The sequence below is a fragment of the Ricinus communis genome, chromosome 3, assembly GCF_019578655.1.
Source record: "Ricinus communis isolate WT05 ecotype wild-type chromosome 3, ASM1957865v1, whole genome shotgun sequence".
Classification (NCBI taxonomy): Eukaryota; Viridiplantae; Streptophyta; class Magnoliopsida; order Malpighiales; family Euphorbiaceae; genus Ricinus; species Ricinus communis.
In genome coordinates this window covers 3,659,554-3,681,714 of record NC_063258.1, presented here as the reverse complement: position 1 = coordinate 3,681,714, position 22,161 = coordinate 3,659,554, and the positions used below count along the sequence as shown (strand labels likewise).

The following is a 22,161-nucleotide window of genomic DNA, read 5'->3' as shown; positions in this document are numbered from 1 at the left end:
TCTTTGCCTCGTAGATGTACACTTTTGTGTAGAGAATGCCTCCAGGTAAAAACATGAACAATTCTTCTTACTATTCATGGACTGTGACCTTTGGGTTTATATGATTATATGGACAATTCCAGGCATCCTACACCATCCTCTGTGAGTCATTATACTTTATTTTTCCATTTGCTTTTACCACTATTATTATTAGTCTCATCTTTCTATATGATTGTGTTTGTGTATTTTTTTATTGGTAGATATAGTTAGTATATTAGTATATTAGATTAGAGAGAATGGAGAAATTTTTTCTATAAAGTGGAGAATAAATCACTATATTTTAAAGAAGAGATGTATCAAACTCAAGACCTCAACTTTTGGAATCAAGTATCTGGCCACCAGACTAAGATCCAGTGGTTACTGTGTTTGTATATTTTGTCATACAATTTTAAATAATTGTCATAGTTAACTAACAAACAATATAGTTTTTCTGGCCGCTTTTGGTGAATTGTATTTTTTTAGGAGTATTTTATCTTGTTATATAATTCTTACTGAGATTGGCTTAGTATGTAAGGAAAGCTCTGTAAAAAAAAAAAATAACTAGAAAGTTGAAAGCAATTTTTCATATAACAGTTAATTTGTACATGAATATCATACAAATAGGCAAACAAAATTTGACCATTCTATGAATATTAGGAAGAAAATAACCTTATTTGACTCTAATAAGTGTTGGTGTTGGGCCACGTTGGGTCCAGCCCAGAAATTGAAAAATAAATAAATAAATTCCTTCTTTTTTCCCATTTTTTTGGTGCGATAGAGAGGAAGACGCGAAGAGAGAGAGAAAGAAAGAGAAGGAGAGAGAAATAGAATGTGGTGAAGAAGAAAAAAACAAAGAGAAAGGCGATCTCTTTGATTCCATTGTCTTGATTGAGTTTCTCCCAGTTTGTAAGAAGAGTATTTTTTAGTTTTCTCAAATCTAGGGTTTGCTTGGGTTTGGATGAAATTGGGGTTTGAAGCGAGTATTTCCTGTAATGTGTTACCTCTTGTATTATCTCTCTATTAGCAAGTATATACCTCAAGTTTAGGGCTAAAACTTGAGAAGAACAATTGTACCCGTTTTGTTGGTATAGTGAAAGTTTGCCAGTGTGCCTCGTGATTTTTTACTCTCCAAGTTGAGAGGGTTTTCCATATAAATTTGGTGTCTCTTGTGTGATTGTGCTTGATTGTTTATTAATTTTGGCTTGTGCACTTGAATATTAAACCTTTTGGTATCAATCGGTACGGTGCTCAATTTAACCCATTTCTCATTGGTTGATTACACAATTGCATTTCTCTTATTTGTTATTGAAAGATAGAAATCCCAACAAGTGGTATTAGAGCCTCAAGTTTCTTTTGAGAGTGCTTTTGTAGGTTGAGATGAAAGGTAGTAGCACCATGATCAAGTTGACGAACAACAACTGGCAGATATGGAAATCCAAAATGGAGGATATCCTTTACTGCAAGGATTTGTATGAACTGGTTGAGGGAGATAGTGCAAAGCTGAAAGATATGGCCACTGCTAATTGGGCTAAATTGAATCGAAAGGCGGTCGGCACAATCAGACAATGGCTTGATGACAACGTATACCACCATGTAGCGAGTGAGACAAGCGCACATAAGTTGTGGAAGAAGCTGGAGTCGCTGTATGAGCAGAAAACTGTAGCTAACAAGGCGTTTCTGATCCAAAAACTGGTGAATCTGAAATTCAAAGAAGGTACAAGTGTTGCTGAGCATCTAAATGAGTTTCAGAGCCTGATCAATCAATTATTAGCGATGAAGATGACCTTAGAAGATGAGTTACAGGCTTTATTGCTTTTGGGATCATTGCCCGATAGTTGGGAGACCTTGGTTATGACAATCAGTAATGCAGCTTCGAATGGTGTGGTCACTATGAGTACAGTTACTAGTAACTTGTTCAACGGGGAGACAAGAAGAAAGTCAACTGATACAAATGGTGCACAAGCCCTTGTCACAGAGAATAGGGGGAGAACTGAATACAGACAATAATCAAGAGGCCATAGCAAGTCCAAAGGCAGGTCAAAGTCCAAGGGAAGACAGTGATACCATTGTGGTAAAGAAGGTTGCATGAAGAGAAATTGTAGAGCCTGGAAAAGGAGCAATGTCTACATGTGGAAGGTCACAAGAATACCACAGCCATATTAACTGCATATGATGTAGTGATTCTCTCTTGTGAAGAGGAGCAATGTCTACATGTGGAAGGTCAACAAGGAGTCGAGTGGATAGTTGATACAGGTGCTTCCTATCATGCTACACTAAATAAAGAGTTCTTCATGACTTACAAAGATGGAGACTTTGGTATAGTGAAGATGGGTAACACTAGTCACTCGAGCATCGTAGGTATTAGTAACATTTGTCTGCAGACAGATATAGGATGTCGATTAACACTGAAAGATGTGCGGTATATTCCTGATTTACGCCTAAATCTGATATATGGTGATGCATTGGACAAAGATGGATTCAAGCATTACCTAGGAGGTGAAGAATGGAACCTCAGCAAAGGATTAATAGTTGTAGCAAGAGGGAAGCCGTGGAACTCCCTATACAGAACCCATGCGAAGGTGCTCAAGAATGGGTTGAATGCAGTACAAGCTGAAAATTCTCTAAATCTGTGGCATCAACGCCTTGGCCACATGAGTGAGAAAGGATTACAAATCTTGGCGAGGAAGTCACACATCCCCTCGACCAAAGATGAGGTTCTAGATCCATGCGACTATTGCCTATTTGGTAAGCAACATCAAGTCTCTTTTAGTCAAACATCAGAAAGAAAACATAAGGTGCTGGATTTGGTTTAGTCTGATGTGTGTGGTCCCTTTGAGGTGGAGTCTTTGGGTGGAAATCGATATTTTCTGACCTTTATTGATGATACATCTAGGAAGGTGTGGGTTTATTTTCTGAGAACGAAGGACCAGGTGCTCAAATGTTTTCAAAAGTTTCATGTCATGGTAGAAAGAGAGACAGACAAAAAAGTTAAAATGCCTCTGTTCTGACAACGGGGGAGAGTGTACCTCCAAGGAGTTCAAAACATATTGTGCATAATATGGGATCCGACATGAGAAGACAGTACCTGGAACCCCACAACACAATGGTGTAGCTGAGAGAACGAATCGCACCATTGTAGAGAAGGTCAAATGCATGCTGAAGATGGCAAAGTTGCTGAAACAGTTTTGGGGAGAAGCAGCTCGCACTGCTTGCTACCTCATAAACAGGTCACCATCTGTTCATTTGAAGTTTGAGATACCAGAAAGAGTATGGTCCAAGAAGAATGTGACATACTCTCATCTAAGGGTGTTTGGATGCAAAACATATGTGCACATTCCAAAAGAGCACAGATCCAAGTTAGATGACAAAGCAACTCCATGTATTTTCCTTGGGTATGGAAACGAGGAATTTGGATACAGGTTATGGGACCCAGAAAAGAAGAAAATTATCAGGTGCAGAGATATTGTATTCTATGAAAGCCAAACAGGGATAGATCAGAAAATTGACAAGAAGTCAGAGAGAGTTGGTGAGTCCATAGAACTCACACCAGTTCCTTCACTTGGACAACCAGCAACAGCAGATGAAGATGAACATAATGAAGAAGCCACTGAGGAAACCTCTGACATGATTGGTAGTGATGATGATGATGAGGTCGTTTATGATGCTCCTGAGCAGGGGGAGCAACATCATCAAGGGGAGCCAGAAGAGCTCCAAGTAAGAAGGTCTAAAAGAGAGCACCAACCTTCTAAAAGATACCCTTCTTCAGAGTATATCTTATTGACGGAAGAAGGAGACCCAGATAGTTTTCAGGAGGCACAAGCTCATAAAGAAAAGGCTAAGTGGCATGATGCAATGAAGGACGAGATGCAGTCATTGTAAGAAAATAGAACATATGAGCTAGTGGAGCTTCCTAAGGGCCGAAAGACATTGAGGAACAAATGGGTGTTCAAGCTAAAGAGAGATGGAAATGGAGAGCTTATGAAGTACAAAGCCTGATTAGTAGTGAAGGGTTTTAGGCAAAAGCAAGGTATCGACTTTGAAGAGATTTCTCACCAGTGGTGAAGATGACTTCCATCCGTATAGTGTTAGGTCTAGTAGCTGGTTTGGACCTTGAGCTTCAACAACTTGACGTGAAAACTGCATTCCTTCATGGTGACTTGGAGGAAGAAATCTATATGGTGTAACTAGAGGGATTTGAAGTAAAAGGAAAAGAGAACATGGTTTCAAATTGAAGAAGAGTCTGTATGGATTGAAACAGGCTCTGAGACAGTGGTACAAGAAGTTCGACTCTTTCATGATGAGTCATGAGTACCAGAGAACCAAGGTAGATCCATGTGTTTACTTCAAAATATTTGCTAATGAAAAATTTCTATTCCTTTTACTTTATGTTGATGATATGTTGATTGCAGGACAAGATGCTCAAATGATAGCCATATTGAAGAAGGAGATGTCCAAGTCATTTGGCATGAAGGACATGGGCCAAGCGCGTAAGATATTGGGCATGCAGATTACCCGTGACAGAGAGGCCAAGAGACTTTGGTTGTCACAGGAGAAGTACATTGAAAGGGTGCTTGAGAGATTCAACATGAAAGGAGCAAAGGAAGTAAGTTGTCCATTTCCTAGCCATTTGAAATTGAGCTAGAAACCGTGTCCATTTACAGAGAAAGAAAAGGATGAAATGTCAAGTGTGCCATACTCCTCAGCAATAGGGAGTTTGATGTATATGATGGTTTGCACCAGGCCAGATATAACTCATGCAGTTAGTGTAGTAAGCAGATTTCTCTTTAATCCCGGAAAACAACATTGGGAAGCAGTGAAATGGATCCTTAGATACTTAAGAGGCACTTCTAAGTTGTGTTTGAGTTTTGAAAAATGTGAATATGTGCTAGAAGTCTATACAAATGTTAATATGGCTAGTGATCTGGATCACAGAAGGTCTATTTCAGGTTATGTGTTTACTTTTACAGGGGGAGCCGTGTCGTGGCAATCCAAACTGCAAAAATGTGTGGCTTTGTCGACTATAGAAGCAGAATACATTGCAGCAACTGAAGCTGACAAAGAGCTATTGTGGTTGACTAGATTGCTCCTGGAGTTTGGTATGCAACAGGAAGAGGCAGTTGTTTTCTGTGATAGCCAGAGTGCCATAGACTTGAGCAAGAATGCTACGTATCATTCTAGAACTAAGCACATTGATGTGAGATTTTATTGGTTGAGAGATGCTATAGAGTACCAACAAATGAAGCTGAAGAAAATTCATACCAATAAGAATCCGTCAGACATGTTCACGAAGATAGTTCCGAGAAACAAGCTTGAGCTTTGTTGCCGGCTTGTCGGCATGGATACCAAGTGATGACTTGAAGATCGACGTGCCTCTCTCCGTGGGTTGGAGGGGGAGATTGTTGGTGTTGGGCCACGTTGGATCCAGCCCAGAAATCGCAAAACAAATAAATCCCTTTCCTTTCTCTATTTTTTTTGGTGCGACAGAGAGGAAGACGCAGAGAGAGAAGGAGAGAGAGAAGGAGAAGGATAGAGAAATAGAAGGTGGTGAAGACGAAGAAAACGAAGAGAAAGGCGATCTATTTGATTCCATTGCCTTGATTGAGTTTCTTCTAGTTTGTAAGAAGAGTATTTCTTAGTTTTCTTAAATCTAAGGTTTGCTTGGGTTTGGATGAAATTGGAGTTTAAAGCGGATATTTTCCGTAATATGTTACCTCTTGTATTATCTCTTTATTAGCAAGTATATACCTTAAGTTTAGGACTAAAACTTGAGAAGAACAATTGTACCCATTTTGTTGCTATAGTGAAAGTTTGCCGGTGTGCCCCGTGGTTTTTTATCCTCCAAGTTGAGAGGGTTTTCCAAGTAAATTTGGTGTCTCTTGTGTGATTGTGCTTGATTATTTATTTACTTTGGCTTGTGCACTTGAATATTAAAGCTTTTGGCACCATTCAGTACGGTGCTCAATTTAACCCATTTCTCATTGGTTAATTACATAATTGCATTTCTTTTATTTGTTATTGAAAGATAAAAACCCAACAATAAGGATATATTGATTGAAAATATAAAAATAAAAACCTAAGAAGAAAGGCAACTTCAAACTAATTACATAGAGAAAAAAATACATATGTAAACTAAAAGAACATAAACGTTGTATCTATTTAAATTTTTATGAGAAGTTATCAAAGAAATAAAAACTATCAAAAATGGTAAAAATATGAATTTGAAGCCTTAAATATTATTTCTTTTAATGTTATAATATTAGTAAATATTAATTTCAATACTTAAGTTATTTTCTATGTGGTTTACTATTAAACTGACCAATGGGATATTTTTAAAAATATTATAATTTGTTTTATTATTTTTTATAAAATTAAAAATATATATATTAATTTTATTAATCATAAGTTAACATAATTAGTTGTATATGTTTTGTGAAAAATAATGATGAGCATGCCACGTGTGTAGATATACAAACTGTTGTAATTAATGTGCATTGAATTGACTTTTAAATCAGATTTTCTTATGAACTCCTAAACTCCCTTGACATTTGTTAGATCCTCAAGCAACACTACAAGATTTAAATGAATAGCAGTTAATGATTGCAAATAAATAAGCTGAAGGATTTGTATTTAATTTGCTTACATGAATAACTGAGTGTTTGAAATAAATCTAAAGAAATAAATCAATAAATAATTTGCTGGAAACTAAAATATTTGCAGAGAATTTAAGCTTGAGTATTTGAATATTACAGTGTAATTGTTGATTGTTGATGCTGGAATCCTGAGATCCTTTTCTCAGCTTCTTGCTTTTGCTTTTTATAGAGAGTCTTAAGCTCTACTTTTCTTAGAGTGTTGTTTCGTCTTTTGTACCATAAAGCACATCATCTCTTTTTATTTAGAGAATGAGGATAACTGCTACATAACTCCTCTCACCACTTTCTTTACGAATGTGCTAAACTATTACCTTTAATTACCAATTAACTAATTAATTAATTAATTAATTAATTATATTAATTATTTTAGGCTTACGGTATATGGGTTTTCATTTTACTTATTTGGACCCAAAAAATAATTATAAGCTAAATAGTATGATAAATTAGTTAATAAATGGACCTCCATTTTACTTCCCTTGTCTCATCCTCTCTCTATGTCCTGGAAAGTGGACCTCGTTGGGGAGGAACTAGTGGAGTGTTTAGCGGGGTACGACGAGCCTAAGAATCTCACCATCCGATCTCTGAGAATGGATTACACTTCCTTCATTCCTCAATCGTTGGGGATTATGCCTTTTGAAGATGATATCATGGCTCAGGTACCTTTTATGATCTACTTCGAATTCGTCATCTTTTATATTATGCTTTTCTTACCATTTTATTTACAGTTCATCCACTATGCCCTCGCTGCTTGCGAGTCGACTAAAGGGCGGTCTACCTGACATTTCAGGCCTTCCCATATCACGGGCTCTTCTGCTGGTGCTGCCTCTGAGGCACCTCCTTTAGCCACATCAGACGTGGTTCTGAGGAGCGTCACATTCCCTGTATATCTGATGGTCTCATCTTGGCGCCCTCATGGTGTGATAGAGCACCAGCTTGCCACAGAACATTGGCTCCCTCCGGAATTCATTCTAAGAACTTGCATAGATGTAAGTAACATTTTCCTCCGTGTTTTCATGTTTCACTTTCCTAAAAGGTTGGTGACATATAATGCAAATAACCATACAGGTTCAGAGAGACTAGTTCGAGCATGTACATCGGTTGGTTGGTACCACGAGGAGGCAGTTCTTTATCCTCGGCGAGGACTGGCGGGTAGGAAAATGATTTATGCAATGTAAAATATATGCATGCATGTATGTATGTATGGACCTCATATGATTGTTTTCACATATGTATGAATAAGATTTATTAATATTTGTGTTCTTATACATGAATGCATGCTTTGTTCCTTTTGGCTTAACCTTTGAAACATGTGTTCCTTTCTCTTTCTTTTGAATGGAAAATCTAGTGTGTGTTTGATTCTTTGAAACTCCATTTGAGTTTCTCTCAAATGCATGTGGTTAAGTGGCCTTGACAAAGATTGTGTTGTGAGATGAGGATGATGAAGCTTCATTCAATCCAAATCCATATTTCACAAGGGGAGGTCTTTGAGATACAACTAGTGTATCAAAAGATGCTTTGCCTTTATGAAAGTTTGAAATAGTTACTAAGCTCCTAAACTTTAATTTTCAAAGAATTATTTTCTTTTAAAAGTTTTTTATTAGAAACTTCATCCAATGATTTCTTTAGATCCTCATTGGAAGTTTTTAAGGAGGCAATTTTCTTCTTTGAAACCTTAAGGTCTTCCTCTAAACTAGAGCATTTCTTTTTGTAAAAATTTAGTTTTAAAAGCATGTTTTATAAAAGCTCATCCTTATCATCCGACACATCATCACCAAAAGAATGAGAAGATGAACAAGAAGAAGAAGAATTACATGAATGAGAAGTAGAAAGTACCTCATGGGAGTCTTCCATGTTTCCTATAAAATAAAGATTGGTCTCTTCTTCTCTTTCACTTTCATTATTAGAGGATGAGGATGCATCACTTCAAGTAACTTTCAAGCCTTTTTTCTTTTCTTTGTCTCCTTTTTTCCTCTTCAAATATTTGGGACAATCCAGCTTTATATGTCCTTGCACTCCACATTCGTAGCAAGTGACTTCCTCTTTCTTGTCCATGCTTATTCTTGATTTGGAGAAGGATTTCTTACTTGTGAAAGCTTGTTGCTTCTTCTGCTTTTGGCTTCAAGTATTCTTTTTACATGTTTGATGATGAAGGCCATATCATCATTCTTACTTAGTGCTTCCCCTTGATCTTCATCATCACTTGGGACATCAATTGCTTCTTGAGCTCTTGTGCTAGTCTTGAGTGGTAGAGCTTTCTTCTTCTCACTATTTTTATCAAATTCATACTTCATAAGGGACATCTCATGGGTTAGAAGCTTGCCTATGAGAACATCCATAGGAATCTTCCATAGGTTTTCATTTGCTTCTTTAATACTAGCCACTTATAGCACCATATTTATCCAAAGGAATAAGACTTCTCAGGATTTTATTGTTAATATCTACTAGCTCATAATACTTTCCAAGCTTCCTCATGTTGTTGATGATGGTGAGAAGTCTATTTGTCATGTTGGTGACAGACTCGTTTAGCTTCATCTTGAACATTTCATATTTGGTGACGTACATTTAGATATTCCTTGAATTAACTTGCTTTGTCCCTTCATGATAGTTCTCCAAGGTAGTCCAAATTTGATGAGCCATAGTACAATGTTGCATTCTCCCACATTCTTCTCTAAAAAGGCAACTCACAAGTATAGCCATTGCTTGCTTATTCTTATAGTTATACTTCTTATGGGCATCCATTTATTCTTCTCTAGAAAGAATTCTTTCTTCACCATTCTTGGTCTCAGTGGGAGCTTTCCATTCCTTCACCATATAGTTCCATACTTCAATGCCATAGGAATCCAAGTAGATTCTATACGAAATTTCCAAAAAGCATAATCGGATCCGTCAAAAAATGGCTTGAGGTGTTGGGCTCATTCATTGGTTGTCATAATGATCTTTACACTCGCAATAAAGCTTGATAAGAGTGAGCAAGCTATAATACCACTTGTTGTCCCTTGGAACCAAGAAGAGGGGTTGAATTAGTAACCTCAAATTGCAGAATTAAGTAGTACTAGGTAAGACACAAGGATTTTAAGAAAGAATAAAGATGATTTAAAAATAGTTAGGATTAGAGAAGATGGCACAAAGGTTTATAGTGGTTTAGGAACAATTCTCCCTACATCCACTCCTCAAGATCACTCTTGAGTATTCCACTATAATATTTAAGATTACAACCATTGGGTTTTACAAGTTCACCAAACAACTTGGTGTTTTCAAGGCTAACACTAAACTTGTTTGCTTAATGAACCAATCTCTCACTAAGTCCCTTAACCCTTGAGTATTAATGGTTACTCAACAACCAATTCTTTGTGTTTTAAATATCTAGACTTACATAACAACCCTTTAGAGTTTTAGTTGAACAATGAGATTCAACTTAATACACTTTACAGAGAAAGAAATTGAGTGTAGAAAGTTGAGAAATGATTTTACAAGAGTTTTGGTATATTTAAATCACATACTTACTTATTAAGTCTTTAAGAGGGGTATTTGTACTCATACCAACCTTTTAGATATGTTTCAATGGGTCTAAAGCTCATTAATTGCAAGATTGATGACTTGAAAAAAAATTGCCTAAAGTCCTAAAAAGCTCCCCCGCACTTTCCAAGCTCGCTCACGCTTTCTAAAAAGAGACGTTGGAGCTCCAATGGCTCTAGACACGTGGCTCTAACGGGGTGGTTGATATCTCAATGGTTACTAACATCGCATTAATTGCAAAAACTGTCCTAGTGCCACGATGGCGCCCTCGCGCCTGCCTTGTCTGCGCTCAGAAGCACCCTCGCGCTTATGAAGTGCCCCGCGCTTTTTGAAGCTTTGACACTTTGATTGCCAGGCATTGCATTGCAATTGGCAAGATGTCAGATGAACTTTTCAACGTCTTATACAATTTTGGTCATATGAAAAGCGCCGTCGCACTTTTTGGATCTTTTTATAAGACTTCCTTGATAGCTTAAAGCTGTTGTTATTTGAATGGGTTCCTTTTGATTTGCTGTCATATAGACACTTAGACACAAGATTAGCAATGTTCAATTTAGATGTTAAGATCAAAATAGAGATTAATTGCCCCTTAGGTCAATACTTCTTATGTTTATTTGCCTAACCACATAATAAATTTAAAAATTTCACAAGGTTTTATTATATGATTTTTATAAATGACTAAAATATATGCAAATAGAAATATCATAAAGATATAAGTAAAATTTATATTCTATACTAATATTCTTATAAATTAAATTATATATAATATATAAAATAAAAATTTTGAATACAAAGTAAACAAAAAAAAATCATGCAATAGCATAAATAAGTTACTACTATTTTACTAATGGTTGACATTTATTTTTAATATTCTATATTATTAAATATGCAAATGTCATTTACGCTAATATAAAAACTAAGCCAATAAATGTTATGCCCACTAAGCCACTTCTACAAATTCAACAGATATGTCCTTAAAATCTTATCATCAGGGCCCTTTCCCTTTAAACTAGGTGTCCAATATCTCTATAAAAGGTGTTACAATTAAAATAGTTTAATATGTTACATTGATACCCCATGGCCAGCACTAATATCAGGTTATTTTAAGGCTCATCTGTAGAATCGCTCCTCAGTCAGATGTTCATTGAAGTATCCTAAATAAGCTTATATACATGTGGGTTTGCATCTATCTCGGTGTCACATAATTAATACATTGGTGAGCAGTTTTCTTTCTGATATTTTAAAACTCGATTAATTTATTGACTCTTTTCAATAATCTAATTATATATTTTACTAGTGTAATTTTGTTTTTAGTACTACTTATTATTAGGCATGTAAATGTAATTTACACTAATAAAAAACTAAAGTGTCCACACAAAATGAAATGGTTGAAAATTTCATAATTTTCAATTGTAAATTTAAAATGCTTAGATGAGATTTAAATGCTGTCAGGTCTTAAATTAGTAAAAAAAATATCATAATTTTTATATTTCTACCATATCATCTATTATCCTTTTACTTTAGTGTTTAATTTCTCCACTGAAGAGGTCATTGCTAATATACTTCTATAATTTCTCTTCATACACAGGCCCAACACTGCAATATCATATTATTTCAACGCACATCTATATATATAATTTATCAGAGTGTGGAGAATTACAGTATTATAAACTACTTTCTATTGGTGTCAGATTCCATATATTCTAAACTCATAGAATTGATACTTATATGTCCTATTTTCTTACTGTAATTCTTGGAACTCGATTAAATTAATGGTTCTTCGTCTTACTATTGAAGTGGAAGGCCAACTTTTACCATGATACTCTACGTGGAAGAATTTTATGAAGCCATGTCATGTTGTTTGTGGCATATTCATAAAATATTTAAAAGATTTAAATGTGACCTAAAATATTAATCATGGTTGTGGCAAAAATCAATGACTTATTTAAATATAAGATTATTATATCTAAATAAAAAATATTTATAATAAATATAGTAATTGTTACAGTCAGTACATATGTATGTGCTATTAAAAAAATAACAGTAATAATAAATAAATAACAAGATCTCTAATAATCTATGTCCGTATAAAAATTTCACAAGATTATACTATATGATTTTTATAATTGACTAATATAGTTATAAATACAAATATCATAAAAATAAAAGTAAAATTATATTCTATACTAATATTATTTTAAATTAAATTTTATATATAATAATATATAATTTTTATTTAAATACGAACTACATAAAATAATCATGTAATAGCATAAGTAAATTTCTACTATTGTACCGATTATTGATATTTTTTTTTCAATATTCTATATTATTAAATATGTAAATATAAGTCATTAGTTTTACGAAAAAATAACTAAAATACCCATTTTTTTAATCAAATTTACGGAGTCAAAGTTTTTTTTTCATTTTCATTGTAATAATATTTAAAATACGGTTTTTTTAACTCTTTTTTCCTAAAATATGATTTGTTTATTTTTAATTGAATAACTAAAAAAACAACTACATCGTTTTTTAAAAGAATAGAATTTTTAAAAAAAAATAAAAATTAAAATACAGTAAAAGTAATATTTTTTATTAATTTTAAGATATTTTTAAATTTTTTATGCCCATTAAGCCTCTTACTACCTGTGTCCCTTTCGCTTTAACTTAGGTGTCAATTTCTCCACACTAGGAATACCAAATAAATTACTTTGATAGATTAACTTGGTACCGAGGATCTCCACTGAGATCCTCTTATTTCAAAGTCCATGCGTAGGGTGGCTCCTCAGTCGGATGTTCACTAAAGTATCCTAAATTCCTTTCTACACTTGTGAAATTGCGAAACTCGATTAATTTATACAATCTTCTCAATAATCTAATTAAATATTTTACTTATATAAATTTATTTTCAATACTGGTTATTATTAAGTACGTAAATATAATTTATATTTATAAAACTGAATGGTTGAAAATATCATAATTTTCAATTCTAAATTTTAAATGTTTATTACGTTTTAAATTAGTAAAAAAATATCATAATTTTTCTATTTATTTAAATTTATAAATAAAAAAAATATAATATATTTTCATTTCTTAAAATTTAATGACATTCAAACACAACTTTGGATTCCCTTTCTTTTCCTTATAGTTTTTAGCATTCAAACATAATTTTAGTTTTTTATATTTTATATGTATTTGACAGTTTAGCTTTTGCTTTTTGAAAATAGAAAAAATATGCTAACATTTTTCTCTAATCATATTATGGCAAGTAGCTAGTCACCAAATATACGGCTGAACAGCTCAAATTGGATTATACCGCTACATTTAGGCACGGCAGTGCCGTAATTCCAACAAAATAGCATAATGAGGCCAAAAGAAGCATTTTTTCTAAAAAGAAGAAAGAGACAAAAATTGTTTAGTAGAGATGGGGCTAACAACGTGTGTCAAGTGAGTTTTGTTTTATCCCAATCTTTACCCACGGTGTGACACGTGGTGCATGTGCTATTTTATAGGTCTAACTTGAGCTGTGCAATTGATTACGAAGAAGAATGACCCACCAAATGCTGTCTAGAGACAGGGAAAGATCACAAATCCCACTCTCCAGCGATAAACAAAGAGCACAGAAGAAAATAAAAAACACCACAAAAGCAGGAAGAAGACGAGAGAGAGAAGGGACCCCAGAGGCGCTTAACCCCGGGCCAGTATGCAACTGCATTATCGAACTGGTTTCTTTCTTTCTTATGTATATATATGTCAATATCTGGTAAACATTGATTACATTACTCCATCTTCTTTCATATTGCTTTCACTTGTCACTCTTTTCTTACCACCTATAGCTTCCGATTTTATGCTCTCTGCTTTTATTCTGGTTTTCTTGTGTGCAAGATTACTACACTTTCTTTAGATATCATACTGAACTACTTGAGAGCAACAAGCGTTCTACTTTATGGACCAATTTTCTGCTAATGAACCTCTTCTTTCTAGTTCTGGTATCAAGAACACACCTCTCTTTCTATTATCAGTCAAATGGGTTCTCAAGATTCTAATGTGGGTTATTTTCAGTTCATGGCTTGCTTTTATCTTTTTTTATCCTACGGAATTTGTCAATGAATGAATTGGGAAATGGAATCATGCCACAAGTGTAACTTATTCGGTCTTGCAGGTTTAATCCCTTCTTCTTCTTCTTCTTCTTCTTCTTTATTTATATATGTTTTCATTGCTCTCGTTTATCTTGAAGTTGGAAACTTGAAATTGCAGGAAGCATATTTCTGCTTTCGAGTGTACCAATTCTTCTTATTGCATTTCCTGCCATTCCATATCTTATCGTCTCTTGCGAAGAGGATTTCCAGCTTGAGTATGTCATCTTTTGTATTTGGACAAGTTGTTATCTTTTCTTTACTTGACCTTACTACCTCCCAATTGAATACAATATGCCTATTGCATCTTCTTTGTGCCAGTCCAGTCCTTTTTAATTACATAATGAACTCTACTCTTGCTTATAGGAAAAAGAGTTAAAGGAATCCTCGTGTCCGCCTGTGGGCATTTCCTCTTCTTGTTGATGGCCCCTTTGGGGTTGTTTCTGCTGCTGAGTTCATTGGGATTTTCATTTTTATTGTGTACATTGTGTGGGCTATTTATGCTTATACCAGTCAGATTCTCAGCGTTGTCTTTCAGTTGCATTTAACTTTTAAAGATGCAAGGTACAATACTTTTTGCTTTTTTCTTTTTTGGATCATGATTTTTCCACATCCAAAGATATATAGTTGTTGTCATTTCTATTTTCTTTATAATCTTTTGGTGAATTTTCTTGTATATACAAAATTCTTTTGTTCTTAGAAATCCTTTTCTACATGGGTTTGTGCATATTTTGTTCTATTAAGAGAAAATAACAAGAAAAAGAAAAGAGACACTAAAGTTATTCAGAGAAAACTTCTCCATAAATATTGGTTGGTACTGAAATTGTCCTTCCAGTCAAAATTTGAGCTAGAATGTAGAATACCAACCAAGGTTTCAATAACATAAAAATATCAATTGATGGCAACTTACTATAATATGAGTTCTTAATGGTACCAGAGCTTCCATATTTTATTGTTTCGGATACTTCATGATATGAGTTTACTAATTTCTTTTTACATGAATACTGCTATGGCTTTCAATCTCTTCTACTCAAATGTTTCAGCATTTGGCTACTAGAAGAGACAGGACTTCAACTTGGTTTTATCAGAATATTTTGCTTGGGATTTTTGTTTCTTTCAATTGCACGAGGATCGATTCTTCTCCGTCTTATTGATATCCCTTTTGAGCATGCTACGAGATACCATATATGGTTGGGGCACTTAACAATGCTGATTTTTACTGTCCATGGGCTATATTTTGTAATTGCATGGACAATGCAAGGCAACCTCCTTTACAGAGTGAGTCCTTATACTTTATTTTTTCAATGTCATTTTTTTAATGTATGTGCATAGCACTTGCATATATCCATTTCTAGTTTCCTGATTTACTTGTGTTTTACTTTGCTGAAAAACTCATTTGTGCAACTTCAATATGTTAACATGTTTGCTGTTGTAGCCATTACAGACTCAGGATAGGATTTTTTTCAACATTTTTTCTTAATCTCCTACTTTGCAGCTATCAAAGTTCAAGTGTGCTAACTTGATTACCTTAAGTTTTATGTTAGAAAGATATTGATTCTACTTTATTTTCTTTGTGGAAGCTATTACTTTAGTTCTCCTATTAAAGTTAGGACCTACTTTAGAAGCCTGGTTAGGTTTGGAATGACTTAGTATTGATTAGGGGTTTTCTGGGTGGAATTTCATTTTCTTTAAGTTGAATTATGCTTGGTAAGGACATTTGGTTTAGGGATTGGACATATCTTAATGCTTTTGAAAATGTTATTATGAAAATTCAGCCTTCTTAAGGATATTTAGGCATGTGATAAGCAAAACAAAAAGACATGAACATGCAGAAAGTTCTAACAGATTACATGGTGTTACTGCTTCCTCCATATGTTTATGGATCTTGAGGCTCTAATAGATTGAGGCTGAGAAATTCCTTTTATCACTTTTGGCTGCCTTGTAGTGCTTCTTGATTTCCTATTTCTTGTGTTCTTGATTTAAATGCTGATTAAAGATTAGGGCTAGTTGGTTCTTCACAATGCAGTCCAAATATGAATTCATCTAGATACTTTTCTTGTCTTCTTAGTCTTTGAAGTAGTATATTTTTGGTGTTCTTGCACATGCTTGGCAACCAAAGGATTTTAACTTTATGAACATTCCATCTTAAATAAGCTTATGATTGGCGCAGTCTGTTTGTGATATTTTAAGGAGAAGCTCTTGGAAGACATGGCTCCATTAGTCAATAAGCATGGCATTCACAGATCTATATCAGGTCCTGCATATTTATCATTATTCATATGTGCATATATGTTTAGTTGCATGATATATAACTTTACGGAACCCTTTGTATGGTCTAAACTATAAGCAGGGAACCATTCTACAAAGAGATTAGGAGACAACTCTAACTTTTGATTAATTGTCAATATTTTATTATTATCGTTTTGTTTATCTGTTTCATCCTTATTTTCGAAAAAAATTTGCAAGAATTAGTTAGATTAATTATTTTCATCTAAATGTGCGGTTTCAATTTTTTTGTTCTTTTTCTCTCTTTCTCTTTCTCTCTTTAATTTCTTAAATTTTTAAAATACAATCATGTACTGTTTCATGTAGATATTGGAACGGGAAGATGTTGGTTTTTCCAATCTCGCAGGTGTTATCAGCCTTGTAGCTGGATTTTGTATGTGGGTGACAGCACTTCCTGGAGTGAGAACGTGGAACTTCGAATTGTTCTTTTACACCCATCAACTATATGTGGTCTTTATCCTGTTCTTAGCATTCCATGTTAGCGATTTCGTTGTCGGCAAAGCTGCTGGTGGAATATTTCTTTTCATGCTTGATCGGTTTTTGAGATTTTGCCAATCACGAAGAACTGTGAATGTCATTTCAGCAAAGTGCCTTTCAAAACCAGGAAGTAATGAAAGTTCTTAACTTGTGTTTTGTGTTCTTGCTTACCTTCTGTTACAACATGCATCTCAGTTTCCTCTTTGACAATGCATATCTGCATTACAATGCCCTTAGTTTTGTGTTTCTTCAAATTCAGCAGTTATCATGGCTGCAATGGCATCCTTTCAGTGTTTCATCCAGTCCTTTGGATGGGAAATATCATCTATCTGTTCTCATAAAGAGCTTAGAGGAAGTATCATGAACATATCTGAGGCAGAAGTAGCAGAACTGCAGGATCAACCTCCCAAACCACATTCAAAGATAACAGTTTCTGTTGAGGGGCCATATGGGCATGCAGTACCTTACCACTTGATGTATGTATCCTGAAAATCACATGCATGTCTATTCAGTAATGATGACATTGGTTTAATGACTGCCTTAAGAAATCGATGATTCAATGATACTTTTTGCAGTTGTGGTGATTCTGTAACTTACAACTTGATAATTCATTTTATTATGGTCATAATATAATTTCATTCAAGAGTAGTTCAACAAAAAATGATGTAGAAGTTAGTAAAGATTACATTTGAACCAAAAAGATTCTGGAAATTTGATTAGATGCATTTACTATATGTAAATTTTGTGTTTCTCTATCTACTGATGATTATTTAGATTTGACCATCTTTCCTCTTAGGTATGAGAGCCTCATTTTAGTAGCAGGTGGCATAGGAATTTCACCTTTCCTTGCAAAATCCTCAGTGATATTCTCCATCGAATTAATGAAGGAAGACCCTGTTTACCAAAAAGGATTTTGGTAACTTGGGCTGTGAGAAAATCAGATGAGCTTCTTCTTCTGTCGACTATTGACATGGAGTCAATTTGTCCATATTTCTCTCACAAACTTAATTTGGAGATTCATATTTATGTTACTCGGCAAACAGATCTCCAATTGGTGGGTACAATTGTATTTTAGTGCTTATGGTACATCCATAGGTTGTTGCTTTCATTTTCTGAAACAGATTGCTGCATTTGAATGATTAATGCAGGAAGAGGGAACAATTCACAAGGCCACAAATTCTTGTATCTTCACTTCATCCAAGGGACAGGGCATGTCAGTTTTGGTCGGGACAGGTGATAACATGTGGTTCGGACTTTACGTTATGTTATCTACAGTGGGCTTTGTTATTTTATGGGGATTAATGGATGTGTACTATGTAAACCAATATAACATACAATTATGGTGGTACAAAGGACTTCTGTTTATAGTACGTATGGTTGCAAGTGTTTTTATTTTTGGGGGTTGTATGGTTGGTTTGTGGCATGTGTGGGAAAGGAGAAATTTGGCTCTGCAGGAAAACAGGGAAAATGGGAAAGGTTCTCAAGGGGCAGAGTACTAAAATTGTGAATTTGCTTGAGCAAAACCATGCAGGTTCTATCATCATACAATACGGTTCAAGACCAGACTTCAGAGGTATGGCCATTTGAGATTTTTACTTTTAATATATGGAAGAAAGGATTTTTTTTTTTTAATGTGTGCATGAATCTGTTTGTCATCTACCTATGTTGTTGGTGAAAGAAAAGTGGACTATCTAGTCATGGCATATATCATCATCATAATAGATGCTTAACTTCTTTATTTTTTCAAATTGTTACTGATGTTATTGCTTTGTATGTAAGGTAAAGAATGAAAGTCAATGTCATTGCAAAAGGACATGACAGGACAAACTTGGGAAAGAGTTAGGAGTTATTGAGTTTTATTTATATTGTATTCTTGAACTAACTAGTCCATTCTTTGGCTTATTTCAACATCTATCATCTGCAAATCATATATGTGCCCCTTAATTGGCACATCTATAATGCCTTCTTGAATGAGAGAATAAGCTCCTGGGTATTTTTTTTTTTTTTTTTTGAGTAATGATATGTTTCTCCGTGCATTATAGGGATGAAATCCACGTCGCAATGGTGGATTTTACTTGCTCTCTAAATGAGGGCAACTGTACTCTTTTTCTCTCTCTAACTACTCGCATGAACCTTACTTCTTAGTTTGTAACATTAAGCCTGAATTTTTGCCATTTTTACTATAAAATGCTACTTTTTTTTATTGGCTTTTATTTTTCAAATTGCAGAAATATTTGGATCTGTATCGAGGCATTGGGGCTATGTTGATGTAGGTGTAATTATATGCGGTCCTCCAGGTTTTGAGCCAAGTGTTGCTAGAGAAATCAGGTCTCAGAATTTAAGGAGGGATCTTGTGACCCGGTTTTCCATTTCCACAGCCATAGCTTTGAACTGTAATATCTCCCCATTTAATATCATCAACTTAGTATTATCATAAATATGTGGATGATTGTATAGTATGTATGTGAGTCTATAGTTATGTAATGTAATGTCTGAGTGAAACAGGATGCCGTTACTGTAGTTATAGTATAATGCATCAGCTCTTGCCTCCAGTTTTGTGTGTGAATATGCTTCACCTGCAATGGCCACATATTATGTACATGTTCACATATCACACATGTATAATTTTTAAAGCGATTATGAAGCTAAGATGTTCATAATTCATCATTTGGATGATGTTGAACATTTTGAACATCTTATTTTAGGTTCAAAAACCACGCCAGCTAATCAGTGCACCCAAAAATTAAGGGTTTAATATTTTTTTTAGAACATATTGTTAGGGAAACCAATGTAAATTTTTCTTTTTCTTGATAGAAAGGCTAGAAATATACTTTACTCTTGGAAACTTGACTTCATTTAATCAATCAACTGAATAGTGAAGACTTCTTTTGAACTTTACTGTAACAAGCAGTGTCTCCACCTTAGAAATTAACAGAAATGCCAGTCAAGCAAACCAAACCCAATAGTTGAGGTTGAGGACTTTGAATTAGATCTCCTCAACTTATAACATTGCTTCTACTAGTGCAACTTTCTGGTGGTGAAACTGGTTTACTATTTCTTCATTAATATTATGTTGCATTATTTAGTTCGACCGCTGTATTGTCTGTGGTATGCTTTGCTTTCTTATACAGTGGCCCAACTTTCATAGTCGCATGACTTGCTGTTTCTCATGATTTGTTTCACTTTTTATATGAATTGTTTGTGTTCAGTGTTAGAAGCAAAACTCCAGGCTTCCCCTTGTGGACCTTTTCTGTTCTGGTTGATGGACCACTTAGAACTGTCTCTGCTGCTGAATTCATTTGGATACTTGTCTTTGTGGTCTTTGTTCACTGGGCTGCTTATCCTTATATACCAAACAAGCCTTGAGATATTATCGGACTGGCATTATGACGCCTCAAGGGAGAAGGTACGCTGCCATGTGGGGCTTCATTCCATCTATCTCTCTCTCTCTCTCTATGTATATATACATATATTTTAATTACATTATGCATCTATATGCTCCTCTTACAGACACAGTGCTTGAGTTTACTAGCTAACTTCAAAAGAAGCTACTAAATTTGGCTAATTTTCTTATTGTGAACGGTTATCCGTTGCAAGCTCTTCACCTCTGCAAACTTCTCTTTGTTAGGAAATAAATGTAGGTGGAGTATCCATTTAATTCCCTCTATATATGAGACTGATACGATGGTAAAATTGCAGAACTTATTGCCGATATTAGTGGTCTACAACCATTGGGAGAAAATCTGTAAATATAACTGGAAATGAATGACTAGACTTCAGTTTCATGTTTAAGACCTTTAGAAGAAAGAGGCACCACCAAATAAAAGAAGATTCTGAAAATCATTTACTTACCCCATGCAGATAAGATAGTGGAGATGTGATAGTGGTGCTAATCTCGGTAGGGTAGTTTATCAGCTATGCAATCCGTATTTTGAGCTTTGCTTCTGAATCCACCAACTTCACATACTGATCGTCATCTTCTTTGCCCTGCATACCATCTTCATCAAAGCTGCTGGAGGATTATTTCTTGCCATGCTCGATTGTTTTCTAACATTCTGCCAATCACAGAGCTGTCAACATTCTGGAACAATTTTTCCTTGTTGAAACAGTGAAGCTGTTGCCTTGAAAACTAGAAGTAAGACTATACATTGCTATATATCTATGGCAGCCATGAATAATTCCCTGAGCTTTGGAGTTGAAGAAAATATGGTGGCTGCAATGGCACAGCAATTCTAGTGGGTCTCATCTGGATGGAGAATGTCATCCTTTTGGTCCTTGTAAAAGCAAGCTGCTGGCAGCTGGACTGGGCAACTAGACTAAAATGATTGGTCTCATGTAATGCAACTGTCGCTGAGTCTCACGTAATAAGATGCCTTTTCCATCTTATTACAGAATTACAGGCAGCATCTGTAGAGCAGAGGGGGACATGTATCATAATATGGGCAGGCATTTAAAATGATTTTTCATTCTGTTAATGGTTGGAAGAGGAGGAAGTTTACAAATTTTTCTGTCTTTGTCATTTGTAAGGGCTAATTGGAAGAAAAAGGCCCGTAGGAAATAATTCAGAGAGGACATTAGGTACTGCATGCCATTACAGATAGGCCCTTAGTTGGAGTGGAAGTTTAGTGCCTTGCTATAGTCAACAAATGGTCTTTTCTTTTTAAGTGTCGGTGGATACAAAAAGATTTTATTGATAAAATGCTTTAATACTTCAGTGCAGAGAGCTATTCGGTCTGTTTTGGTGTCTTGTCCGCTTCTGTATTATTCATCAGTATTTTATTTCATTGTTTTGTACGTTTGTTGCATGCGTTATTCAACCCATAATAAACAAAAGAACAAAATTTGTAAAATAATTAACGTATTTTGTACAGTTCATAATCAGATGCTTAATTAATATATTTTCTATAAGTTTGGTGATTTGCTACTTGAGGTAGCAAGTGTTCTTGTTGGTATGTGATTGATGAACCAATTAGCTTATTAAATAATAATAATAATAAAAGAAAAACAGGAAAAAGGTGGGAAAAGCAGGATATATGATATAATGTAAATATAAAATGTTAAGACTTAGAGTGTCGGCA

At 34.7% G+C, this 22,161-nt stretch overlaps 1 long non-coding RNA gene and 1 pseudogene across 1 annotated transcript; one reads left to right on the top strand and one right to left on the bottom strand.

Annotated features, from left to right (window-relative positions):
• Positions 1–13,702: 13,702 nt before the first annotated feature.
• Positions 13,703–21,802, top strand: LOC8262650 (annotated as a pseudogene).
• On the bottom strand, positions 19,912–21,074 carry LOC125369475. The gene is made up of 2 exons (XR_007215174.1): positions 20,936–21,074; positions 19,912–20,838 (listed from the first exon to the last, which is right to left on the bottom strand). It is a non-coding gene; the product is annotated as an uncharacterized LOC125369475 (long non-coding RNA).
• Positions 21,803–22,161: the final 359 nt, after the last annotated feature.